This window comes from Hemicordylus capensis, chromosome 3 (genome assembly GCF_027244095.1).
Source record: "Hemicordylus capensis ecotype Gifberg chromosome 3, rHemCap1.1.pri, whole genome shotgun sequence".
Lineage (NCBI taxonomy): Eukaryota > Metazoa > Chordata > Lepidosauria > Squamata > Cordylidae > Hemicordylus > Hemicordylus capensis.
This window is the reverse complement of record NC_069659.1, coordinates 277,560,253-277,585,565: the sequence shown is the minus strand read 5'-3', so window position 1 is coordinate 277,585,565 and position 25,313 is coordinate 277,560,253. Positions and strand designations below refer to the sequence as shown.

The window sequence follows — 25,313 nt, the reverse complement described above, 5'->3', positions numbered from 1 at the left end:
GTGGGAATTTGGCTGATCTAGACACCAGACAGTTTCCAAAAGTAGCACTCCCTTTGGCTATTAACACAAGGGTTTGTGTGGGTGAGGGCTTCTCCCAGATCATATTCAGGGAGGCACTTCACATGATTGGTGTGAAGCGACGTTAGGGTTAGTACAGGGAGAGTGGGCTTAGCTTGCTCTCCCCGCACACAGGTAGGGAGCTGTCCTTGGGTGGCCAGATCAGCTGCCCACACAGTTGCCGGCTCCATCATGCAGCCAGCAGGGGCGGCAGGGATAGGGAGCCATCTGGCCCCCGGAAGTTCCAGGATGTCCTGCGCGAGTGGGGGGGGGGCATTCTGGAGAGACTCCCAGTGCTAGGAGGCTTATTTTAGCCTCCCGGTGGGGGTCTCCTCATGTGTTGCCACGACACAGAGCTGCACTGCGGCAGCACACAATCAACTAAATGGGGTTAGCGGAGAGTTCGCTCTGCTAACCTTGTTGAAGGGGAAGGGTAATTTTGGTAGTCTGCTGCCGGGAGCCATGTGGCTTCCGTGGCAGCAGATGACCAGGAGAAATCGGGCTAGGCTCCCTTAGCCCAATCTTTCCTGGTCATGGGAATAGCTTCATTGTTTGTTCCAGAAGGCTAGTGCTTTTCATGCAACCCTCTCTATCCTAGTATATATGGCTAGCTCTGTATGATGACAGGTGACCCATGATGTGCCCTTCTCCTGTCTGCTGCTGTGGCTAGGTGGAAAAGAATGTTAATCTTACTGCAAGGAAACATGTATAGGTCATGTAATCCAATTCTATACATGTTCACTTGGTAACAAGTCTGACTGAGTCCAACAAGGTTTACTCCCAAGTAAGTGAATCAGATAGATCACAGCCTAGATGTCGGCTTAAATATGATAGCCTCCACCAAAAAACAAACACCAAACACCCACTAATCAGAATAGGCGCTCCATCTGATAAACGTAATGTTTAAAAGGTCCTTTCCCAACTGGTATGCACTATTAGTACACCAGTGTGGCCATTGCCTGAGTCATGCACACAAATGGTTTTAGACGGCCTGAGAGCCATTTAAACAAGGTATGTGTATATGAGTAGGTGCTTTTTAGTGGCCTCCATATGGCAGCTGTCATGTTCTAAAAGGCTCTTGGATCATTCATTCATTCATTCATTCATTTAGAATATGTTTTGTCTCATATTTCCTAAGCTCAGGATGATATATAACATCATACTGAAACAAGATCTCATTTATATATTATTTCCAAAGGAGCTGGCAACATTAAAATCTTTATGGACAGAGAACAGGTCAACCTGTGGGCAAGTGGGAAGCAATATGGGCCTGTACAGGTGGGCCACAATGAATGTGGCTCATTCCCACTCATCTCTCCATGCAGCAGTTGCCTCAGCTTCCTCACCTTCCTTCCCCCACGTTAACCTCAGGTGTGCACGCTGTTTGTTAGCCTGGTTGCTCAAACTGGGTGAATGAGCAGCCTGTGCACCTGGGGTTAACATGGTGGCAGGGGAGGAGAGGTGGAATGAAGAAACCAGCCAGAGCGAGGAGGGGTGAGTGGGAATGAGCCGACCTGTGGCTTGTTTACTGCCCTCCACTCCACCCACGTGGGTGCTACTGGTGGTAACTTGGAAAGTATTGATAAACCCATTTATGAACCTCTCATGGTAGAACCTAAGGTGGCCAAACCAGCACCACCCACCCAACAGTCCTCATATTAGTCAATGGAACAGAATGTTCATGAGCTCAGACAGTTAACCGATACTTGTACAAATGGTATTCAGTGGCTAGGAGAAGGGAATGGAGGGCTTCAACAAAAACAGTGGGAAATCTTTCAGTTTGAAGAATAGTCCCTCAAGACAGTTACCCCTTCTGCTTCTGAAGAGGAAAAATGTCTCGTTTCCATAGTATATGATGCTGAAACTCTGTGGCTCCCTCACCAGCCATATAACTCTGTTCTGTTTCTGTAGAAGAAGGACTTTGACACTGCTAATCACTTGGTGTTATGAAGCACTGTCCTCCCAAGTGCCGATGGGTAAGTTTTGAGAAAATTTCATCACAACTTCCTAGCTTTATGGAAACACTCCGGAGGTTCAGATAACCACAGTAAGAGGAAAGGCAAAAAGGAAATGTGCCTTAGCCCAATCTGTAGCATTTACACAAAACCGAAGAGCCCTGCTTCTTAATAGTAACTCTTAAAACTTCAAGGCTGCATGAAAAGGAGGTGGGACTGAGCACCTGTCATGGTAGTTTGAGAATCTATTGGAATTGCAACTATGATGCGATATACTTGTTCATAGTTAGCGTTGCAAAGGTGCAACTATAAATCAGCTGTCCTCAGTAGTTTACTTATCATATGCAGGAGTACCTAAAAATGGGAAGGAAGCTTGTCAGTTACTACCTGTGAACACCCAAGATCACATAATATGAATAATTTAATATCTTAAGCCATCTTGCTAAAACCATTTATTTATTATTTTAAAAATATTTATACCCCGCCCCTCCAGTGCACTACTGCTCAGGGTGGCTCACAACAATAAAATAGATACAATGTAAAACCATCACCTTCCACAGCTTTTGGACACAATACTTGTTTATAGATGGGGCTTTTGATCCACTTTAATAATGCATAAACAAAAGTGCTAGCAGATGATCGTTCTTGAAGATTAAGTAACACAGTATGAGCAGGGTTGCTAACTAGGGACTTTTATAGAGGACATGCAACTATTTGGGGGAGCAAACAACTTTTTTGCATGTGTTCTAGTGTCTAAAGTTCTGAAGAGCAGCTAGAACATTTTGTTTGCTCAGAACACATGAGCAGCTTCTCTTCCTCTGTCTCCTTCCCCTTCCTACAGACCATCCAGGGGCGTAACTATAATAGGGCAAGGGGAGACAGTTGTATGGGGGCCCACTGCCTTGGGAGGGGGGCCCAGAGGCGAGTCACATGACTGAGTCCTCCAGCCGCACACCTGCCCGGGCTTCCTTCAGTTGTATTCATCCTCCAAAATTGATGTGAGTGTTAAGACCTGGAGCTAACAGACCAGCATGTCTTTCTCTAGTACCATTAAATGACTTGCATCGTCCACAATGCACAAAACCTTTAAAAAAATAATTTAGGATGATGTTCTATTGTGGCACATAGGAGATAGATGGGGGCGGGGAGAGCGAGCGAGCGAGAGCTATAGCTATAGCTATATAACTATGTGTTTTGTTACCACTATTCATCCTCATTTAAGATTTCTTTACTTCATGCTAAGCTTCAGTGTGTGTGGGGGGGTGCATTTTAAAATCTTGTCTCTGGGCCCACTCCAACGCTACACCCCTGGGACTATCCATCCAGTGGGGAAGCCAGAGTGGAGGTTCTGCTTCAGTGGCAGGTTGCAGAACTGTAACCTTGCACGTGATGCTGCTGGTTGGTAACTACCACTTCAACTACTCACAAAAGTATTAGTCATTGTTGAAACTGGAAGTAAGTTTCCAAAAGTACTGTAGATGTTTTAAATTTACATGCAGCATTATATATATATATAATGAAAACCAGTGTGATACACAATATTTCCAAAACAGCTATGAAAACAAATAAGCATATATATATATATATATATATATACGCTTATTTGTTCTCATAGCTGTTTTGGAAATATTGTGTATCACACTGGTTTTCTACTATCACTTAGTCTTTTACAGCTACATTTAAATTCTTTGCCTACACTAATTCCCATAAATGAATGTGAAAAACTATGAAATCTCTATTAAGTGCTATATAAATCAAATTTATTTCCTAGAACTGCATTGCTGTGTTTCTGTGTACACCAATACACATTTAACTAGCTGTGGCAACGCTTATTCATATAGCATATAAAGCAGTTTCATGAAGCAGATTCTAATGTTTCTCCAAGTGCTGTGCAACTATGACTACAATCCTTTGCACAATTACTGGAAAGTAACTCCTAGAACGCAGTGGGACTTTAAACTCTAGTAAATATGAAACATGCATTTGGCTTTGGAACTTAAATTAGAAACCTGAACTTTCCTCCTTTTATGATTCATGATCAAGTTGAATTTTTGATTCTCAATTCTCAGTTTCAACTTTTATATACATTTCCCCAAATACAATTCTTTTGATTAGCTTTTCCTGTATTCTAGAAGGCAGGAAACAGTTGGGGAAGAATCAGTGAGCTTTAAAAAAAACACAACACTCTGCTTTTTGCTTCTGCCAGCGCCTAGTGGCAATATAGAGTCTCTCTAGGAAGTAACATACTTTCCTGTCCTTTGGCTTTAGAGCTGCTGCAGTGTGTGTGTGTCTCTGTGTGTGTCTCTATGCAGCACTGCGAGATTTAACACTCCTACAAACGGAAAAGGCACACGTTCAGGAAAACCGGGAAGCACTGCAGATCTATCTGGTAAGCAATCGTCTATCAGTTTCTAAAGTATTTAAGTCGTGGTTACAAGAGTAGAAGGACTACTCAGCCACTCTTGGAATCTGTTCTCCTGCATGCTTTTTATGTAAGGCTTGCAGACTTGCATGGTTATCTGATGGTCTGACTGCGAGAGACCTCCCCTTTCCCTGTCCTCAGAGTGCTTTTGTAAAATTAATTAACATAAACTTTCATGCAGCAAGGGAAGCAATTAGGATTCAGTTTTCTCTTTTTAATGACACAGAAATGTGCAACCTCTTCCTTCCATATTGAAGATCCAACCACAGCAAATATCAAATGACATATTGCCATAATGGAACTGGCAAAATCCCCATATCCTCAAGCACTGCAAGGGTGTGCTTCTGCATTTAAAAGGATATTAGGTTGATGAAATAATCTGGAAGCGAAGGGAAAAGAGAAGGTAATTGAACTCTGCAGTCTTAGAGCTTGCAAACGTTATTGAGGCTGTATTTTGAAGAGATCATCTTGGTTGTCACAAAAATCTTATCTATATTACCTTAATTGCTTATGGGGGGAATGAAGGAATATTGAGTATATGTAGTACGAGGTGTGGGTGTGTCTTGTGGGTTGTAGGAGGGGAGTGGGAGAGTGAAAAAGGAATGCAAAGCGTGTGAACCGAATGCTGAAAATTAGCTGTAAGGAGAAAATACGTTTGTGTAAACTGAGCTCATGGAATGAATTCTGAGAAGAGTAAATCTATAAGCTTAAACATATTGACTTGCAGGTAACCCCCATGAAAACCCGTGGCGTTTACTCCCGAGTAAACATGGTTGGGATCGGAGTGCAGGTAAAACCCTTTAGGGCTGCAATCCTATGCAGGTTTACTTGGGGCCAAGCCCTATTGAACACAGTGGGACTTAGTTTTGAGTAAACGTGCTTAGGGTCTAGCTGTACAGATGAAACAGGTGTTTGTAGCGGTGGGGTGACTGAAGGTGGAGTTTAAAAGAAGAGGCTGATTTATTTGAGAGACAGAGGAGAGTATGATGTACATAGAAGCCGACTGATTCCGCAGACCACAGACTAAAATTAAAACCTGTTTCTAAAACCTACTTTGGGGATAATTGTCTTCGATTGTGAAATGTAAAGGAATGCAATAAGGCATCCCTTTAAAGTGACAGGCTGTATTTGGAACAGTAGGATTTGTGGAGCGAAAGTAGAATAATTAACTGGATTTTTAATGCAGGGAATGGAAGAGTTATATGGCAAACGTGAGATGAATAGGGAGTAAGAGGAGAACTAAAGCGAGCTGAGAGGTGACTGCAAAAGAGATGGGGAAAACTGAATTGAACAGATCCCAACAGCACTGTGTGGAGGGCCAAAAGGGGGGCGAATAAATGAAGCTGCTTGCTTAACACTCAACTTATTCAACTCTGCATTGGATTAGCGAGGGAGTTTGGGGCTTATTTCCCAGCAGGCGTGGTGGTACCACAGACGTAGCACCAGATAGTCGCTTGGCAGAAGGAGCTGCCCGCTTATCTGCAGGATGGGGAGAGCAGCGCGGAAGAAAACAAGCCCGATGCGTCTGTGGAGGACCCGCCCTTCCTTCACCCAGCTTATCAGAATCATGGTGGTACAATGTGAAACTCGAGTATGTGTGCCACGTGTGAATCTTGTCAATCCGAGATGGAACACCATCTTTGGTGCACATACTGCAAATGGAGGCTTGCCATTCGAAGCACACAGACCAGAACGGCTTGAACAAATAGAAATAAAAAGCTGGTCTAAGGAGGATCGTGTTCTCCGGAGACCAGAGATTTCAGAAGAATTGTGTGGAGGGAAGAGGGCGGGGAGAAGGACTCCACGTCCTGGAGACGGAGGAGGCGACAAGAAGAGTGTGTGAGGGACGTGGCGGGGATGATGACGGACGGACGTCTTGTGGCTGGGCGAGCGACTAGGCCCGCCCCTCGGGCTGGGTCAGCGAGGAGCCCCTGTGGGGTCGTCCACAGCCACTTTGTGCGAGAACAAGAAACAAACCGCCCCCTTGGGCCGTTCCCTCCTTAGCTGCGGATGGAGAGAGCTGGGGTGGCTCCCCCCCACCCCGCCTTCTCTGGTGCCCTAAAGCCCAGCAGAGTGACTGATATACCCAGCAGCCGCCGCCGCAGCAGCAGCAGCAATTCCTGGGGTGCTGCACAGGCCAGCCCGAGCTCCTTCCTTTGCCTCTCCCTCCCCCCCGCTCTGAGGGGGGCTGAAGAGGGGGTGGAGGGGGGGAGATTCAAACTGGGACGAACGTTAGCTGCGCCTCTCGGCTTAGTCCGGGGAGGGGCGATCGGACAGACCCGAGAGAATCAATGAGAGCAGAAGGGGCGCTGCCAGATAGTGAGCCATGCAGGCAGGCGTGAGAGGAGGAGCTTGCGCGACCCTTCCTGCCAGATAGTGAGGTGCCTCCGCCCCGCCCCGGCTTGACTCAAGCCCGCCTCTCTCCCGTAGGAGGTGCTGCTGCTCCAGCCAGCCAGAGCCGCAGAGGCAGCAAGAGGGAAACACAAAGGCGCGCTCGCTGCTGAGGTAAGCCAGTTCCTTGCAGCCCCTTCTTGGGAGGGGGCACCAAAAGCCGGGCTCCGAGGATCAAGGGCGCGCGCTCGGGGAGGGGGGCTCTATTTACCTCGGTGCGCGCGCGCGCGTTCTCTGGGGTGGGAGACTCAACGTGGTGCCTTCGGGAGGCTTTTTCCGCTTTTCTTTTGGAGGTGAGTTAGTATCTCGCGGATATTTTTAGGACTCGGTCTCTTTCGCGTTCCCGCTCCCCACACTCCAATCTGCTTGCTTTAAAATAGTTTGCAGCTCCATGTTGACGAGAGGCAGTTCCCCATTTTGTGTGGATTTGGGGATTTTGCGTGATGTGGCATTTAGGCTGACAAGTCGCACCAATAAATCGTCTATGGGAGAAAGGCTCTTTGCTCATCTAAACTTTGGAGTCGCCTCTTCACTTCAGCTAGATTTGGGAGCCAGCCAGATATATAAGAGCATGTGTATTATAGTTAGTTAGTTTGTGTGTGTGTGTGTGTGTGTGTGTGAGAGAGAGAGAGAGAGAGAGAGAGAGCACACACCACCGCCACCAATGGGAGAATTGTAACTTGTGATTGCTTTAAATCTTGGGGATGGGGAGTGTCACTTACATCTGGGGTTATGGTTAGCCAGTCTTTCTGGGAGAAGCCATTCAATTTTGGAATCCCAGTCTTTTAAATCTTGGTATGACATTTAGATTTGGGAATTGCTATCACCATTGTGATAGCAGTTCTGTCTCTGTAATCCGTTATTAACAGGTTGATAAAATTCATTGTCATTTTCATACATCCTTAGTGGTTTAGTCTGATCCTGTGCTCTCTCTAAAATAGCTACTACTGTAGTCTTGCATACAGTCTTTGGTAACTGGTTGGTATCCTGTACTCTAGCCTGTTTATTAAATTGGCAACCTATTTTTCACCCTGTGTGGTACATTTGCACTGATGTGGGCTAATGTTCAGTTTGTTTGGATGTATGCTTTGGGTTTCCCCAGTGAGGGGTGTGTGCTGTTGCATCCCATACTTGGTGTGTGCCACTGTGTCCACTTCATAAGGACTTGCTTTGCCAGCCTTGGTACAGGTTGGTACAAGGAGACCTTATGGAGCAGACTGCAAGTGTATGTGGACTTGTTATGTTGCTGTATGTTTGGGGGTGGTGGTTTTCCCTGCCACTTGCATGCCTGGAGGACACCATGCCTGGTGTATTGGAGCCATGAATTGCTCCACTTTAACACAGGACTATACAGTCCTGTGTGCTGAGTTGTTATTGGAGTGTAGTCCCAGTCCTGATACTGTGGACAGGAGTGGGAGAGTTAGTTGGCATCCTTTGTCTCTCCCACTGAATGCCCTGTCTCTTAGGCTCCATCTAAAGCCATGCATGATTGTTTTTCCACCCATATCCTTGCAATGGTATATTGGGGTGTCTACATTCTTTGAAATATGGCAGGGTCAGAACTTCTAGTTGAAGACTATCACTTCTTCCCCAGTGCAGGGCCATCTGAAGCCCAAACCTATACATGTTTACTATTGAAACTTACTCAATTTTCAGTTGTGATTACTTTCAAGCAAATGTGCATAGAGTTGAAAGATCCTTTCATTTGAGCTATCTATTTTTTAAAAACATTTATATCCCGCTCTTCCTCCAAGGAGCCCAGAGCGGTGTACTACATAAGTTTCTCCTCACAACAACCCTGTGAAGTAGGTTAGGCTGAGAGAGAAGTGACTGGCCCAGAGTCACCCAGCTAGTATCATGGCTGAATGGGGATTTGAACTTGGGTCTCCCTAGTCCAGCACTCTAGCCACTACACCACGCTGGTTCAACTATTGACATTCGATAGAATTGCAACATTAGTAGAACATATATTTTTCCTATTTGTGATGTGCCTTCCTCTATAGTATGATTTTGAAAGATATAAATAACTACGGTAAAATAATCTGTACTGGGCACATTTGGAATGTGAATAAACTTCGTAAATAACTTACTTGGACAGCATAGAAAGCTTTATTCAGACTGTACTGTCAATTGTCTCTGTGCTGTGGTTGGTTTCACTGTAAAATTAGTTGTTTGTGTGTTGTACATTTGATAGCTTATATCATTGGGCTTCCAAGCTTGATGAGGATTTGTAGGTGGAAGGAAGAATAGTTTTCTGCCACACTTCAAAATTTTCTCTCCCCCTGCGCCGCCCCCGCCCCGATAGCTAGGTTCCAAGTAACATGAGCAAGGGTGATTTATTGACTGATGTGTAGACAGTGGGTATGCTAGCATAGATGATGCCAGGTAGCTTTTGGTGCTGTTATGACTTGATAAGAGAGGACATGCTAGATAAAAGTGAGTGAGGTAAACATCTGACACTCCTCTTTCTTTGCAATTGTTTATTAATAACTCCCTTCCACTGTACACTAAGTCTGAGTAACATAAATCACAAACCGAACACAGTTTACCAGCTATGCATTCTTGAAGTAGTTTACCAGCTACTTTAAGACCCACCTTTTGCAGTCCCAGGCATGCAGTAAAAACATGAGGCTTAGAAAATTCCAGGTGGGCCTCCAGACGTGACTGATTAGTAGTATTTGGCTTGGTGGATTGTAAGCAGACAGCCAGCCAGTGTAGGGGTTTAAGGAGAGGCATGGTTGGAGTGATGAGAGAGTAGTTGATAGGAGACTGGAGCTGAGACTATGGAAAACTAGAGCGAGAAGGTTGCAGTAATCATGGTGAAAGCTGACCAGTGTGGACCAGAGTTCTTGCTGAAGGGACAGAGCAGAAGGGTCTGGTTTTTATTATATTGTAAAGTGAGAAGCAACATAACCATGTGTTGGTCTGAATATGGGGTGCAAAAGAGAGACAGAAGTCAAAGAAAAAAATCATAGTTGTATGCCTGATCAACAGAGTGAATGGTGTCAGTGGATAAGATTGAATGAAGAAAGGAGGGCTTGTGATGCTTCAAATTCTGATAATGAAGCATCCAACTGGAAATGCAAGATTGGGTAGAGGAAGATAATTCTGGGTTAAACAAGGTAGAGATAGGTGTTATTAGCATATAGGTGGTGCTGAAAATCATAGGCTATGATGAAATCATTTAGGGACTGTGTGTAGAGAAGGAATAGCAGATGGTTTTGAGGGATCCCAACAGAGAGGAGGAAAGTTGAGGAAGAGCTTACATTTAAAAACGTTTAGCAATTAGAGTAGTAGAAAGATAACCAACTGATGACAGAATCTTAGAGACCCAGGGCAAAAAGGGAATCAAGTAAGAGAGTGATCAACAGTGCTGGAAGTGGCGAAGAGTCAAGAAAGATGAAGGCAGAGTAGAGAGCTCTGGATTGGGCATTGAGGAGAGTGGCTGTTTCAGTAGAGTGCTGAGGATGGGAGCCAGATTGGAGGAGATCAAAAAGAGGGAAAACAGACAAGTATATGTATGAACTATAACAATTGCTGATCCAAATGAAAATACCTCTATTGAGAAACAGGAGGATAATATGAAGAACGTCTAGTAATGGGTTGATCTTTGTCCAGAGTGGAATGCTGGAAAATTTTGTTTTAAGCTTGGCTAGGAGACTGTTGCTTTCAATAAAAGGGAGGAGTACTGTGTTTAATTTAATCTATCTTTCTTGAAAGAATATTGAGATTTTTTGTGAATTGGTTTTTAATGGACATTGTGCAGGCCATGCAAGATATTTTTAAGAAGAAATGTTTATTTGTCAAATGTGGTTGACAATTATATGTAGTGTCACCATCAAGCAAAGACTTATAAAAGAAAGACCTATGGAACTGTTTCCATTTTAAACAAGATTATACCATCAGTCTAGGAAATGCATTGCCAATAAATGTTGTGAAGGAACTGGGTTTTTTAAAAGTTCAGTGAGCTTCAGAGTGCTGTATAAATAATCCACTTGCTGGGATTTCAGTAATATGATGTGCAAATAATATGATATGAAACTCAAAACTATCAACTAAAATTATGGTTTGTGTAATTGTATTATACAGTGTTCATAGTTGTAGTTGCACATAGTGCAAAAGATGTGTGAGAGCAGAAAAATCTAGAATGACATAGAGAACCCATTTCCTTAAGAGCTGGAAGCAGTAGATCTTATGGGGCTGATTTGTGAGTCCTTGGAAAAGTAATGGCCAGAAGTGCTCTGATGTGTGTTCTAGGTTAGGTGGTGTGAGGTAGGGATGTGCACAGAACCGGCAGTGGCCATTTCAAAAGCAGGGTGGGACAACTTTAAGGGCAGAGGACGGTGCACTTATCCCTCCCTCTGCTTTCCCCTCCCTCCGCTTTCCCCCCTACGGTTGCTCACTTGAAAACCGGTCCGGTGGGATGCAGTGTACCTCCTTGCCGCCCTGTCCGCTCTTCAGACCGGAAGTAGCTCCCGCATGTGCGCACATTGGCGTGCAACGTACGCACGTGAGTTGCTTCTGGTCCAAAGAACGGACGGCAGGGAGGTACGCTGCCACCCTGCCGGACTGGTTTTCATGCAAGCACCAGTGGGAGGAAAGTGGAGGGAGGGGTAAGTGACCCTCTCCCACCCTTAAAGTTGCCCCCCCCGCCTTTGAACCCTTCGAACTGCCCGGTGTTCGAACCTGTTCAGAGGCTTGTAAAAGGGCCTCGGAACAGGTTCGTGCACATCCCTAGTGTGAAGGATAGGGGTGTGCATGTACAAAATGAACCCATTTGGTTTGATTTCCATTTGTTGCAAAAATGAACAAGCTGAAGGAGAGAGGCACAGCATAGTATAGTGGTTAAAATGTGGGCTAGGACTGGGGAGACCCAAATTCAAATCCCTGCTCAACCATGAAACTCGCTGTGTGACTCTGAGCCAGGCAGTTCTTTCTCAGTCTAATCTAACTCAAAGGGTTGTTGTGAGAATAAACATAACCATGTACACTGCTCTGGGCTCCTTGGAGGAAGAGCAGTATATGAATATAAATTTTAAAAAACCTTGTAGACTGGTTCTTCTATAGACCTTTCGATTCTGGCTAATGTTAGTACATCTTAAAGTTGTTCCCACCCAGTGAAAAAGAGATGCCTACTTATAGGACTGCAGACTTTTTATATTTGTAGACTGCCAATTTCTGTACTATGAATTCCAGATTCTTTGATTTGCATTGCAATCACAGCAATGCAGATGTTCAGACCTTGTGCCATTAGCTATTGGCCAATATATGCCATTAATCCTCTGCAGGTGACCATGATTTTCTGATGGAAGCTGAGAATAAATGGCAGAGGATGAATCACTCCACAGTTATTTTTTCCTGTCAGGTTCTTGATTTGCTTTTGCATGCCCAGAAAGGTTTGACCACCTTCAGCATTAGTTTATTTTAAAAAGCATGGATACATTTGGACGGGGACGGGGTTGGGCTCATCTGGTGGCTACTCGGGGATAGGCCTTGTCCATTGTTGTCCCGAGGCTTTGGAACACGCTCCCTGCTGAAATAAGAGATTTCCCGTCTTTACAACATTTAAAAAGGCAGTCAAGACACATTTGTTCACCAGGCTTTTAATTAGATATACTGTTTTAATAGTCTGCTGGTTTTTAATAGTTTTAACATTTTAAATTTTAAATTGTTGTAATGTGTTAACCTTTTAACTTGTTTTTATTGTTTTGTTGTAAACTGCCCAGAGACTCATGTTTTGGGCGGTATACAAATAAGTTAAATAAGTAAATAAATCGGGGCAGAATTTCCCAAAATGCTGCTCTTCAATGTATTGTCAACTTAAAGCAGGTTTTGACAAATTTTCTTTGGCTCTAGAATGTAGCCCCAAAATTTATGCATGCCCTCAGCTCCATGGGGAAAGGATGGACTCACCTCTCATCTCCAGCAGTGCCCTCCTCTCCCAGGACTGGAGGCAAAGGGAACATCCTCAACCCACCTTGCTTCTGGTTATATCTACCATCACCTAGCTCAGGTTCTGTGCTTGAATTTCCGGACATCATGGTGAACTGGCACTTAGGAATTGTCAATCCATGACCTAAAGCAAGGATCATGGTCAGTGGAGACTTTTCTGAACTGTTTAGGATACAAATAGTTACCACCAAAGGATGCTCCCTCTTTCTGAAGATATTTGCCTTCTATTTAGAACCATTAGTGGCTATAGTTACAGATGAGCCTATATTGCAGGCATACAAACTGAAGTGACAAGGTTTTGTTCTATGCTGATGACACAGTAGTAATTGTAAAGGGCCCAATGAGTCTGTGAAATGTGCTGGTGCTGCTGATGGTTCTCCTAGTGCAACAGTGTTGTTGATTCCCCCCCGCCCCTTCCCCTGGAAGTGCTCGGAGCCTCCTAAAAACCCTCTCTGAGGGTCACAGGGACCGATTTCCCCCCCGCTTCAGGGACATTTTTGGGTGGCACAGAGGGTTTTGGGAGGAAAGGAGGTAGTCAGTTCAGCCCCCCACCCTTCATAATCATTTGTACTGCATTAATCTGGAATGCGACGGCACTGGTTCTTCTTGCATAGTTCTAATGCTTTGTTAGCCCGGATGTCAGCCGTTGAATTGATCTTAAGTATAGCAAGCAGACTAAAAGAGACATAGTGAGAAAATGGAAAACACCAGATGCTCGGACAAAATTAGAAATCTTGCAGGAGGTTTGGATGGTTAGAACTGGGAGAAAATATAATAATCTTAATGAAAATAAGAGCCATTATCATTTTTGGAAGCAAAATAGGCATCAGTGAGATTTTTTATTTCTTTTCACCACTGCAGATATACTTTTAACCCAATTCTCTTTAGTTTTATTAACTGACTGCAAAGTATCATTTTGTGAAGAATATATTTTGTATTTAACATACATTTGTTTTAAAATTTTGAGATATGTTTGTGCATAAGCTCAGAATCAGATCCTGTACAGAGCACAGAATTCTTAGTGCCAGAGCAGTGGCAGTAGTGCTCGACAGAAGTGCCCAATACAGAGCTGAGAACAACCCTTGTTTGGCACCCCAAAGGCTATGGATGTACTTAAAATCCTGCACTAGTAAACTAGAGTAATAAAGAATGAGATTTTCTTTGTAAAGGCAGGTGGAATAGGGTTTGGTAACGCTACCCAAGACTAGGTTGCTTGCATAACCTAATACTAGTTCTTCATGGTGAAGAAGGTGAAAACATTGTCTTCGCCATGAGCCATACCACCCATTGAGATCATCTCGAGAGGTTCATCTGCAGTTGCCACTGGCTTGTCTGTAGGCTACTCAGGGATGGGCCTTTTCCATTGCTGCCCTCAAGCTTTGGAATGCGCTCCCTTCTTAAATAAGAGCCTCCCCATCTCTGACAATTTTTAAAAAGGCAGTTAAGACACATTCATTCGCCCAGGCTTTTAATTAGATTCAGTGTTCCCTCTAACAGGGGTTTCCAGATGTTGTTGACTACAACTCCCAGAATTTCCAGCTGCAATGGCCTTTGGCTGGGGATTATAGGAGTTGTAGTCAACAACACCTGGAATCCCTGTTAGAAGGGACACTGATTATATTTACAGTTATACACATAGTGTTAAATCTTAAATTATTTTAATGTGTTAACATTTTAATTTGTATTGTTTTATTGTAAACCGACATAAATTTTGGGTTGTATATAAAAATGTTAAATAAATACCCTCCTTTCTTGCAGAGGATACTGCTCTAGCTGTTGTGGTATGAGCAGCGGCTTGTACTTACAGTGGAAGCTGCAACAGTAACGGAGCTATCGGTCATGTTTTCCATGTTGACTGATATCCAAAGATTTTATGCCTATAAAAGTCTTTCAGAAATCTTTGGATCTCCTGGTAATGGCTAGAGTATGCCTATAAAGATTGCCATGCAGAACTTTGATCTCAGTCTTCCAAGATTATGTGTAATTTCAATATTGCAGTCTGTAAACAGTCTTGCATACATTAGGTAATATTTCTAGTACCTTGGACTATTTTGAAACATCACAATAAGACTTATTTCCAGAACATGTTTTATCCTTCACTCACCTAAGTGAAGCCTTAATTCTTCCTAAATCTAGAGTGCAGCTTGACTTGCCTAGGATAGTTCCTCTATATTTTTATGAAATAATAGCCAGAGAAGATCAAATAGCCAATCAGTGGCTGATATCCTGATTAACCCAGTGAAGACTCATTGGAAGCTGGATTCCCACAGTGAGAGGATGCTCTTGACAAAGTCAGAGGCTTCCCCACTGCTGCTGCACCTTCCTGCATGGGGGAAGCAATTTTCCGTGATCTTCTCTGCCTACAGAAGAGGCCTGGGCCTTCTAAAAACATGTCCCTGAGGGCTGGACAACCCTCAGGCACAGGGCACTTCTGGAGGCAGAGAAGATAAGTGAAAATAGCTTCTGCCCCTCCCCTCCAATGCAGGGATGTTGCAGTAGTGGGGAAGTTCTCAGCAGTGCAAGTGCATCTTCCTGTCGCATCCATGCTGGTTTAGTCAAGAAGTCAGCTGCTGTTTATACAAAGGAAGGGTGTTAGGTACCTTGCGACTAGCCTAGAGTAACTTTCCCCAGTTAACCCAGCAAAAAGGCACCTTTTAAAATTGGTGTTTCTCTTTATTTAGCAGGGGGAGAGCAGTTGGCCCTATCCAACCCCACCATAGTACCAGTGTGCTCTAGTAACTGTTGCTGGTGTTTATCTTATGCTTCTTTTTAGATTGTGAGCCCTTCGGGAACAGGGATCAATCTTGTTTGTTTGTTATTTATCTATGTAAACCACTTTGGAAACTTTTGTTGAAAAGCAGTATGTAAATATTTCTTGTAGTTGGATTTAGCTGTAGGGAATGGAGTCCTATTTTGTGTTATCCTGAAAGTGTACTGGGTCGTTTCTCTTAGTACTTTAAGAAGCAAAGTGTTTATAAAATTCTTTATCTTGTGTGCATAATTTAATCAAATTAATGAGCTTTTAAATTTGGCAAAAATCACCCTTCTGTCATGAATGTATTAAGAGATTGAGCACATCTCTTTCTTTGCAGGTCTGTGTTCTCTATAGAGAAGATAACTAAATACACAAGAAGCTGCTCCAGGCTAAGATCCCTTCCTTTGTATAAAAAGCACTGACATCCTAACTAAGGCAGCATGAATGTGCCAGGAAGATGCATCTGCACTGCAAAGAGCTTCTCCACTGCTACTGCACCCATGATTAGCGGGGGGGGGGGAGGGGAAAGTAATTTTTTTGTGATCTTCTCTGCCTCCAGAAGTGACGTGTGCCTTCTGAAAACATGTCCCTGAGGGGCTGCCCCCAGGACATATTTTCAGAAGGAACAGGTCACTTCTGGAGACATAGAAGGTCACTGAAAACTGTCCCCCCACCCCCGTGCATGTGGGCACAGCAGCAGTGAGGAAGCCTACAATTGCATTAAGAGCAGACTCCCACTATGAGAATGGAAAAACTTAAATCAAATTAGTGTGGATTTAAATTTGGCAGAAATTTTGTGAATTATTTCAGGACTTCTTGCAGAGAAAGTTATTCGCTGAACTTTCTGATACATTCACAACAGAAGGGGATTTGAACCATTATTTTGAGCCACTGACTTGAGTAAGTTGAACCATTTATTCCTGGAGAGTACTGATGGTTCTCTAATTGTAAAAAAGAGTGTTCTTATGACTTTGACAAATGATCAAGGTTAGTTGTGTATATCTAACAGGAAGGACCCAGCACTTCTAGCCTAAGTTCATTTTTATAAATGTGTTTGTTTTTGAATGCCATTTATGTGTGTACTAATTCAGTGTTTCTCAACATTTTTGGAGTCATGGACATTATTCATTATACATTATTCATGTGCTGTTTCCTGGACCAGCAGTTAGGGGTCACTCCCCTCGCCTCCAACCCCACCCCCGGGCACTCCCCCAAAAAACAATTTCGAGCAGCTCTCCGGAGCTCATTTCCAGGCAGCCCTCACTGCTGGATAATGTTCATTTCGAGGAAGTGAGCTCCGGAGAGCTCGCAGTGGCCCCCGTTGGCCCAAAATTGTTTTTTGGGGTGGGTGATTTTTATTAGTGATACCTCACAGACCAGTGGTTGAGAAATACTGTACTAAATGATCATCCTTTTCTTTTTTATCTTAATCTTACTCTCTTCCCCACTCTTTAAATTTTAATACAAGTGTCCTTTAAAACTTTTCTCTTTATTCTTTTTTTTGTGTGTGTGTGCTTCCTTGCCTAGATCATCCCTAGTTCCAAGGAGGAGGTTAGCTGAGCATTGACTCTGTTAGAGCGTCAAAACCTAATCTAAGCAGCTGTATTTCTCCTGAAAAGTATACTATGCATTAATTTATGCACAGACTTGATTTAAAAGCAAATTATTTATTTTAAAATATGTATAACTCACTTTTCTGCCAAAAGAGAAACAAACAAAAAAATGTGAACAGCAATTGGCATAGTAAACTGTACTAAAAGATAAAGCAATGATTTAACCAATCAGATTAGCCAAGCACCAGAGAAGATAAAATCACAAAAGGAGAAGATGCAGTGGGTTAAATAGTACCTCTATCTCCAAAGCAGAAATGTTGTATTCTAAATTAGGGGGCCAGATGGATTTTCCAAAGGAGAGCATTCCAAAGCCTGCATACAGCAGCAGAACAAAGCTTGCTCTGCATAGCTACCTACCTAACCTCAGGAGGCGGGGAACGTACATATATGTAGCAGTATCTGAACTGATGGATCTGAGTGGACAAGCTCATGTGGGACACAGTAGTCCTTATTGCACCAATCTATTTAGGGTGAGCACCTTGTATTCGACTTGGAAACAAATAGAGATCCTATGCAGTTGATGAACTAGGGGTGGTATGTGCTTTCTCTGGCTTCTTCCTGTTGGAACCCTTGTACTTTGTACCAATTTAAGGTTTTGTTCTGAACACCATGTAGAGCTTCTGTTCTGAGCACCATGTAGAGTGTGTTGCAGTAACCCAATTTGTTTCCTGCTAGAAATATTAATAAGCTATCAGATACTTAATGACTAAATAGATACATTTATCTATCCTTAAAGGGCACCCCCCCCCATTTTCTCATGTAATGTCATTTAGGGACCACATACATAATCTTATTGATTTCAGTAGCTCATAGTGGCAGTAGAAAGTGTAATAAATCAGGCAATTGCGGTGCTTTGCTTATGGTGTTTTTTCATTAAGTAGATTGATTTTCTTCCTGTCTACCTCAACATCTTCCCAAGAGTTCTTATTTAACCTCAGAGTAATGAATAGTAATGACTTGACTCAATTTAAATAGTGTTGTCATACATTTGCCTTAATGGAGCATGATCCGTTTCTCTAAGTGGTGCTCGAGCAGATATTAGAGATATCCTACTGAAATGAAAACACATTTATGTCATTGTAGACTTATGGAGGCCTACTGTTGCAAGTGTGTCCCAGGTTACACATTTGCTTGTGGCATGGGCCCTGCATCTACTAGTTAGTTAGTCCAGTTCCTACCTTTTTACTTTCCAAGAACATGGGGCAGGTAGAAGTTCTAATGCACACAATGCTACGCTATATTATGGTCAGAATATCTAATTCATAGACATTTTAAATTATTTTGTGCCAGTTTCACCCTGGCTGTCGAATGCCAGGCCAAACAAGAATTTGGTGCCTGAAACACAATAATGTCTTGTATTTTTCACTCAGTTCACTTTTTTGTTTTAACAGTGATGATGATGATGATGATTTCCTTCAGAAATTTTATCATTACCAGTTTGTCGTAGTTTATGTCAAGCTGTAGCTACCAAACACATTAATACATTTTCCCACAGCAGCTCTGGCTTAGAGTAATGGAATGGAAATAGGAGACGCTACTTGCAATGTCTCTATATGGGTTGCCATTGTTCACAGGTAGTGTGAAACACATATTTTAGTACAGTGTATTTGGGAAGTCCCTTAGATAGGACAGTTTCTAAACCTTCCTGCCTGTCTCTTTGACTCCAGATTCTATCTGCATATTATGTTTGATAATTGGAAGGCATGGCAATAGTTATGGTACTGACAATGACCATGAATCTTGTCCTCCAAACAGTGGAATCTGGTAGCTTGGTCAGAATTTTGAGAACCTTGGTTGTCTTTCTTCTATAACATATGAAGAAAAGTCAGAAAACAAACAAACTTTTCCAGAAGTTCAAACCAGCCTTACCCTGAAGAGTAATATTCACTTAGTTTAATAAAACATACTTAGATAAATAATCACTAAGTTCTTGTGGTGGGGGAGGAGGGGCACATGTAAAGATCCTGTTTCCCATGTGATGGGCATGACTAAGTTAGAATCCTTATGGACCTGTTAGACTGACTGATAGGCTGCTCTTTTCACATTAAGTAACCTATCATTTAAATTAGATATTACTCATGTTTGGCATAGAACAGATTGGAAGGATGGCCTTAAAATTATGTTCAGAGATCTTTGCATATAGTCTTAGAACAAAAAGGATTCTGTTTTGGTGATTAAAGTCAGAGGTCCTCATCCCATTGAGTATGGATACAGTGCCCAAATGTAAAGGAATCACACTCTATCAAGCCCTGTTTTTCCCTGTCATGTGAGCACAGGCAGAGCAAAGGGACATTGCAGGGAATGGAAGACCCTTGTGCACATTCTGTATACCCATTCAATCTTTTGTTATGGAAAATGTGGCACAAGATGTTCATAGTTTTGGTATTGCTGTAAATATGCCCAGAATATTCTCATCCATCTTGGATGAAAGTATTGCATGTGACATGTGGTCATATAATGGAAAGATTTGCCAAGACACTAGGATACTTGGACTCTGATCCATTGAGCCCCTTTACATGCACATGTGAACTTGCAATACTCCACTGGCAAGAACTGGAAGTTGATGTTGAGCTTTGGGAATTTAAATAGCAGCCTGCTGTGTATGTGGAGAAGAGAGGAGGGGAGGCATCTGCTGTTCAAAGCAGCAGAGTACTTTATTTTTCTCCTTCCCAGCCAGGCATCTACCGTTCTTGCCAGCTCACCAGTGGTGAATGCTCCCAGCCCAAACACACATCTTTTCACCAGAGGTCTCATTTCCACTGCCATTTTTGAGAAGGTAAGAAACAAACAGCAGGAATCCTTTCTGATCATAAGAGAGGGCTCCCGCTGTTTCTTACCATCTCCATATCCCAGTGCAAATGACAGAAGACCCACTAGTCCCCTAAGACCTCTGCCCTATGTGCCAGAAAGGTGCCTGAGGGAGAAGAGAAGTATTGGTGGTGACTACAAGTAATGGCTGGCTAGTGAACTAAGCTTACATTTATGGGTTCCTGTTCTCTGCACAAATGCATCTTCTTGGGGCCAAAGCCTTTAGGAATGCATGTGAGCATAACAGATGCCGTTTCAGTCTACTTGGACATGCCATGCAGCCTTGTGAGTTACAGTAACTGGTTCTTCACCATGTCAACCTGATGGATGAGATGGTTCAAAGCAAATTTGACAATTATCCCCCCCCCCAGGTTAAACAGATATGGAAAGAGTGACTAAAATAATGTTAGAAGAAATCACTCTGTTGCATACTCCCCTCCCCCCTTCAAAGAGCTGGCAACATAGTTAGTTACAAAGGCTATTCTCATGAGCAGCCTAACCCAGGCTAGGGCAGCCCATCCTGGATTAGGCAGCACTGTGATTGGGGGTGATCTCAGCACTGCCTACAATCCTTTTGACCCTGAGGTTGCTGGTTCAAATCCCTGCTGGTATGTTTCCCAGACTATGGGAAACACCTATATCAGGTAGCAGCAATAGAGGAAGATGCTGAAAGGCATCATCTCACACTGTGTGGGAGGAAGCAATGGTAAACCCCTCCTGTATTCTACCAAAGAGAACCACAGGGCTCTGTGGGTGCCAGGGATTGAAATCGACTTGATGGCACACACTATCTTTAAGGGCATGAGTGTGCCCTGCAGCCCAAACATACAAAGAATCGTGCTGTGAGTTCCCCGACTCACAAGGGGAATCCTCAAATGCACCGCGATTTTTGCACAGTGCATGGTGGGATTCCTGGATGACTGGATGATGAGTCCTGGCCTCCAGAGATCTGTGCTGCTCCATGCAGCATGGATCATGTGAGTGTGTGGCGGTACACCAAAGGGAGAAAACAACTGTAGTCTGGGGGGAAGGTAGGTGAAACCCTGCCTCCCTCCCAGTTGTGTAAATAGCCGTACAGTATTTCCTGAATTATACTTAGGTGAAATGCTTGCTTTTAAATATTTGCTCTTGTTCTTAATCTAAGCATGTTGGGTCACTATTAATATTTTACATTGTTAATTAAAATGTTTCATACAGGATTAGAACAGAGGTGTGACTGAACTGTGTAATGTCTGACTTAGTTCATAAAGCCAAGAAAATAGCCTGAAGCTTTGCTTCTGATCCGGGCCACCACCCAGTATTCCAAACAACCACACAGCAGCAGGAAACCTCATCTTCCACCTTTGTAACACAAATTGTATTCTGCTTCCATTGCCTAAGGTTAAATAAAATGCTATCTTGAGTTCCTTCTACTCCAACAAAGGTTTTGGTAGAGCGCTTAGAAAAACAATAAGGCTTTCTTATACAAGGTGACCTTTGATATATTTTGGCTTCAGGTTTCACAAGGACCTGTTGTTAAAGGTTTTGGTTGTAGCCTTCACCTGTCTATAATATACTGGTGGTTAATTGTCAAAACATGTTTGAAGTAGAAACGCAAAGCATGCTTGCCTCATCTGATAAAGTTATGTGGAGATAATTGGGTTCTTCTTGCGTATAAAACTTGGACAGTTCTTAATTCTGTTGATTTGTAGTACAGAATCCAGCTGCTATGTACTTTTCAGTAAATGCAAAGTTGTCAAGGGTAATTCTTGTTATGAGTGCACCATAAAAATAAATCCATGAGTGTGTTCTTATTGATTAACTAGGAGGAATGTGTACCCTGCATATATTTCTATATTGGGAAGGACGGTCAAGGACAGGGGTGAGCAGTGCGGCCAAGGCCTGCATTAGAGCCGAAGAGCCTGGACTGATTTGCATATACAGTTGATGGTGAACATGCTCCTGACTCTTCTTAGGTGCTGGGGGACAGGGGAAGCAGATTTAGTGCTAGTCCCAAATTTTCAGTCAACTTCAAATGGTGAGGCAACCTCTAGAAATCATGAGATTTGCTAACTTAAATGAGAAGTTTTCATTATTTGACTTTTAAATCCTGAAATTCAAATAATGTGCTTTCACAATTTCCTATTTCTTGCTGTAAAAATAAACTTGGTTAATTAAAGTAGCAATTCTCTTGTTTCTAGGAACCTACAGATCTTTAAAAAAACAAAAACTACACATGTCTGCTAGCAGTGCTTTAATTTAGTTTACATAAGAACAGCCTTGCTGGATCAGGCCCAGGGCCTATCTAGTCCAGCATTCTGTTTCACGCAATGGCCCATCGGATGCTTCTGTGAAGCCCACAGGCAAGAGATGAGGATATGCTCTCTCTCTTGCTGTTGCTCCCCTGCAACTTGTATTTAGAGGCATCTTGGCTCTGAGACTGATGGCCTAAAGTCATTAAAAGCTGTTGATAGACCTGTCCTTGAATTTGTCTAAGCTCCTTTTAAAGCCATCCAAGATAGTGGCCATTGCCACATTCCGTTGCAGAAACTTTATAGATTAATTATGTGCTGTGTAAAAAAGTGCTTTCTTTTGTTGGTCCTATGTTTTAGGGATGTTCCCAAAGTGCAGTTCAGGCACTTTTAGGGAAATTAAAAAGGGGACTTTAAGAAAAAGGAGAGCAGGTGCTTACTTCCTCTCTGCTGCCTCTTCCAGCTTCCTGCTGGGGCAGCACTGGTCCCCAAAAGCCCAGTACGCCATCAGCACATACATGGCAAATCAGCATGGTGTTGCTGACCACACAAATGGCACCCACACATGTACAGATGCCATGTGCTTGCTTATGGCACACTGGGCATTTGGGGATCAGTGCCACTCTCCACTGGAGGGGGCAGTGGAGAGCAGGTAGGTACTTACTTTTCTTTAAGTCCCCTTTTTAATTTTCCTAAAAGGGCTTGAACCGCACTTCGGGCACATCCCAACCTAAATTTCCTGGTCTTTAGTTTCATGGGATGACCCCTGGTTCTAGCATTGTGAGAGAGGGAGAAATATTTCTGTCCACTCTCTCTATTCCATGCATAACTTTATACACCTCTATCATGTCTTTGCGTAACATAGATACTTAGAGGACAGGTGTAGTTTTAACGTTCACTGCTATGCTTGCAAGAGTGGATAGTTGGTTGAGCAACTTAATTTTTATCATCACAAATTACCAAAGCCTTGTTGAAACTATTGAAATAAAGTTTGTATTTGGGGATTTTTTGGTTGGTGTGCCTTGCATGGACTGCTTCTCAATCTTGACACCACTAATTACGGGGCGGGGGGCAGATTAAGTCTGTTAATCAAAGCTTCCAGCCTTTCTGGATTGAGTTATGCCTTTTGATAGTGCTTAGTGGCATGCCAAATGTTGCTTTACAACTCTCTCTCTCCACCACCACCACCATCACCACCACCACCATCATCACCCTCCACCTAGAATCTTTCTGTATTTTCTTTGGCCATCTTATTAGGTAAGCTGTTGCCCACAGAAGCTCATATTGCAAATCAGTTGTCATCTTGCACTGATTTCCCAAAAGAGTTCACACTACTCATTGAGGGTGCTGGAGTTCACATTGCAGAAAGATTCAAAATCCCACAAAAAGTTCCTCCTTCTTCACCATTTGCCACCAGTACTGGTTTCTTGAAGATGCTAAGTGGAGTGCAGGACCTCTCTTTAGTCTTTTATGGTAATACCGCCTTTGTATGTATGTCTTTATAATGACATTTTGCATTGATGTGAAAACTGAGCTGAATAGATCACTTCAGAATCTGTGCCCAAAATGGGAGAGCCAGAAAATGTTCAGTTAATAGACTGTTTTTTCTTTATGTGATATATTCTGTGCAAAACCAACATTGTGCCATCAAGAAAGCAGCTTTGCCTTAGACTATTTTGTAAATGTGAAGTCAAGGTGGGACCTTGTAAAATGAAAAATATAGTGGTCAACATAAACCAATGGCAGAGTGAGCAAATTTGTGCTAACATAGAAGTTAGCTTAGTTGTACTTAAAAACCTATATTTGCAGCATTGTGCTATAGCCCACTTTTGCAGATGTTCCCATTAAAACAAATCAGGTGTGGTGCAGTTGCATAACTGTTAGACAAACATGCTTATGGTATAGCAACACTAGTGCAACTTGCTAGCATAACAGTTTTGCGCTACTGCAACATCTTTCTGCAAGCCCTTGTGCCAATGTTGGCAATTATCAGTCAGGGGAGTGTTGTTGTTTTTTTTGCTTTTAAATTGTCTTTGATATGATGCCTATCCTGCTTTCTTGTGAGGTTATGGGGATTTTGCATGTTTATGAGTCGAGGCTGCAAAAGCTGCTGAGCTTTAATTAGTGCTTGAGAGGGGCTCTCTAATTGTAAGAGCAGCCATAAAAGATAACCTGTTATAAATTTTTCTTGAAAGCGATTTTTAAAGTATCTGACATGCCCAGTTATGTATGAGTTTTGCTGTTTTAATGAGGCTGAACTAATGCAGAATTCAGTCCTGTTTTCAAACAGGTTCACTTCTGTGCTATGGTTGTGTTGTAGAATTGAGATGACTTAGTATCCCTTGAAATGTTTTGGTGGTTTGTCCAATAAAAAATGAATGCTTGGAAGCTGTCCCATATGTCTTTGCAGTTTTTTGTGTACATTTCTCGATGAGAAAAGAGCCTCTAACCATAAAATTCTGTCTTGCAGGCAAAACTCCATTAATCTTTTTTCGTGAGACTGTGGGAGCTTCCTAGGGGACTCTAAGGCTGGTTCAGACACAGATAACTCAGCAGATGCAGCCAGATCACCAAGCCAAGGTTCTAATCCTGGTTTCAGTCTCTGGTTTAAAAGCTAACAATGGTTACACTGGTGTAGGCATCATGTCTATATGATAGTTAATGCTTATCAAGAAAGGGTGGGGGAAGGAGCCCAAGAAACACTCATTATCATTTAGCGATAGTGCGCTGTTAATTCTCATCTAGATTTTAGTGTCCTATAAGCTTTCAACCAAGGAAAGATGCAGTGTAGCTTATACCTCTGGGAACAACCGTCAGTCGACATACCATGGCTGTGTTTCAGCTGAGTTGTGTCTGAACCAGGTCTAACCAATCCAGTTTAAGCAAACAGTTTTGGCTTGAATTTTTGAGCTAAAGTCAGAAAAGATTACAAGCATGAAGAAATTAGTCTTTGGTATACTGGTACATCCTTGCTTCTATTCAAAGTTGTTATAACATGATTATTCAGCCCTCTGCCCCCAACTCTGTTTTTCAGCTTTTACTGGGATGTGGTGTTTCCCCTAAAACTGAAATAAAATGAAGCTTTGCTTTAGAAAATAGGTTCTATGGACTTTCCCCAGGTTAATATAA

General features: G+C 42.8%; 1 protein-coding gene across 11 annotated transcripts in view; it reads left to right on the top strand.

Moving 5' to 3' along the window:
* The first annotated feature begins 4,254 nt into the window (after window positions 1–4,254).
* ADD3 (adducin 3) overlaps window positions 4,255–25,313 on the top strand; it is a 198,339-nt gene continuing 177,280 nt past the window's right edge. For 2 of the 11 annotated variants that reach the window (XM_053306760.1, XM_053306773.1), the window contains exons 1-2: window positions 4,270–4,401; window positions 6,865–6,939. The gene's annotated coding sequence lies outside the window, so the exon portion shown is untranslated. Of the gene's footprint in view, window positions 4,402–4,641; window positions 4,838–6,864; window positions 6,940–7,000; window positions 7,119–24,674; window positions 24,765–25,313 lie in introns of those variants that run through there. The other 9 variants (XM_053306772.1, XM_053306761.1, XM_053306769.1 and 6 more) reach the window with 9 other exon arrangements.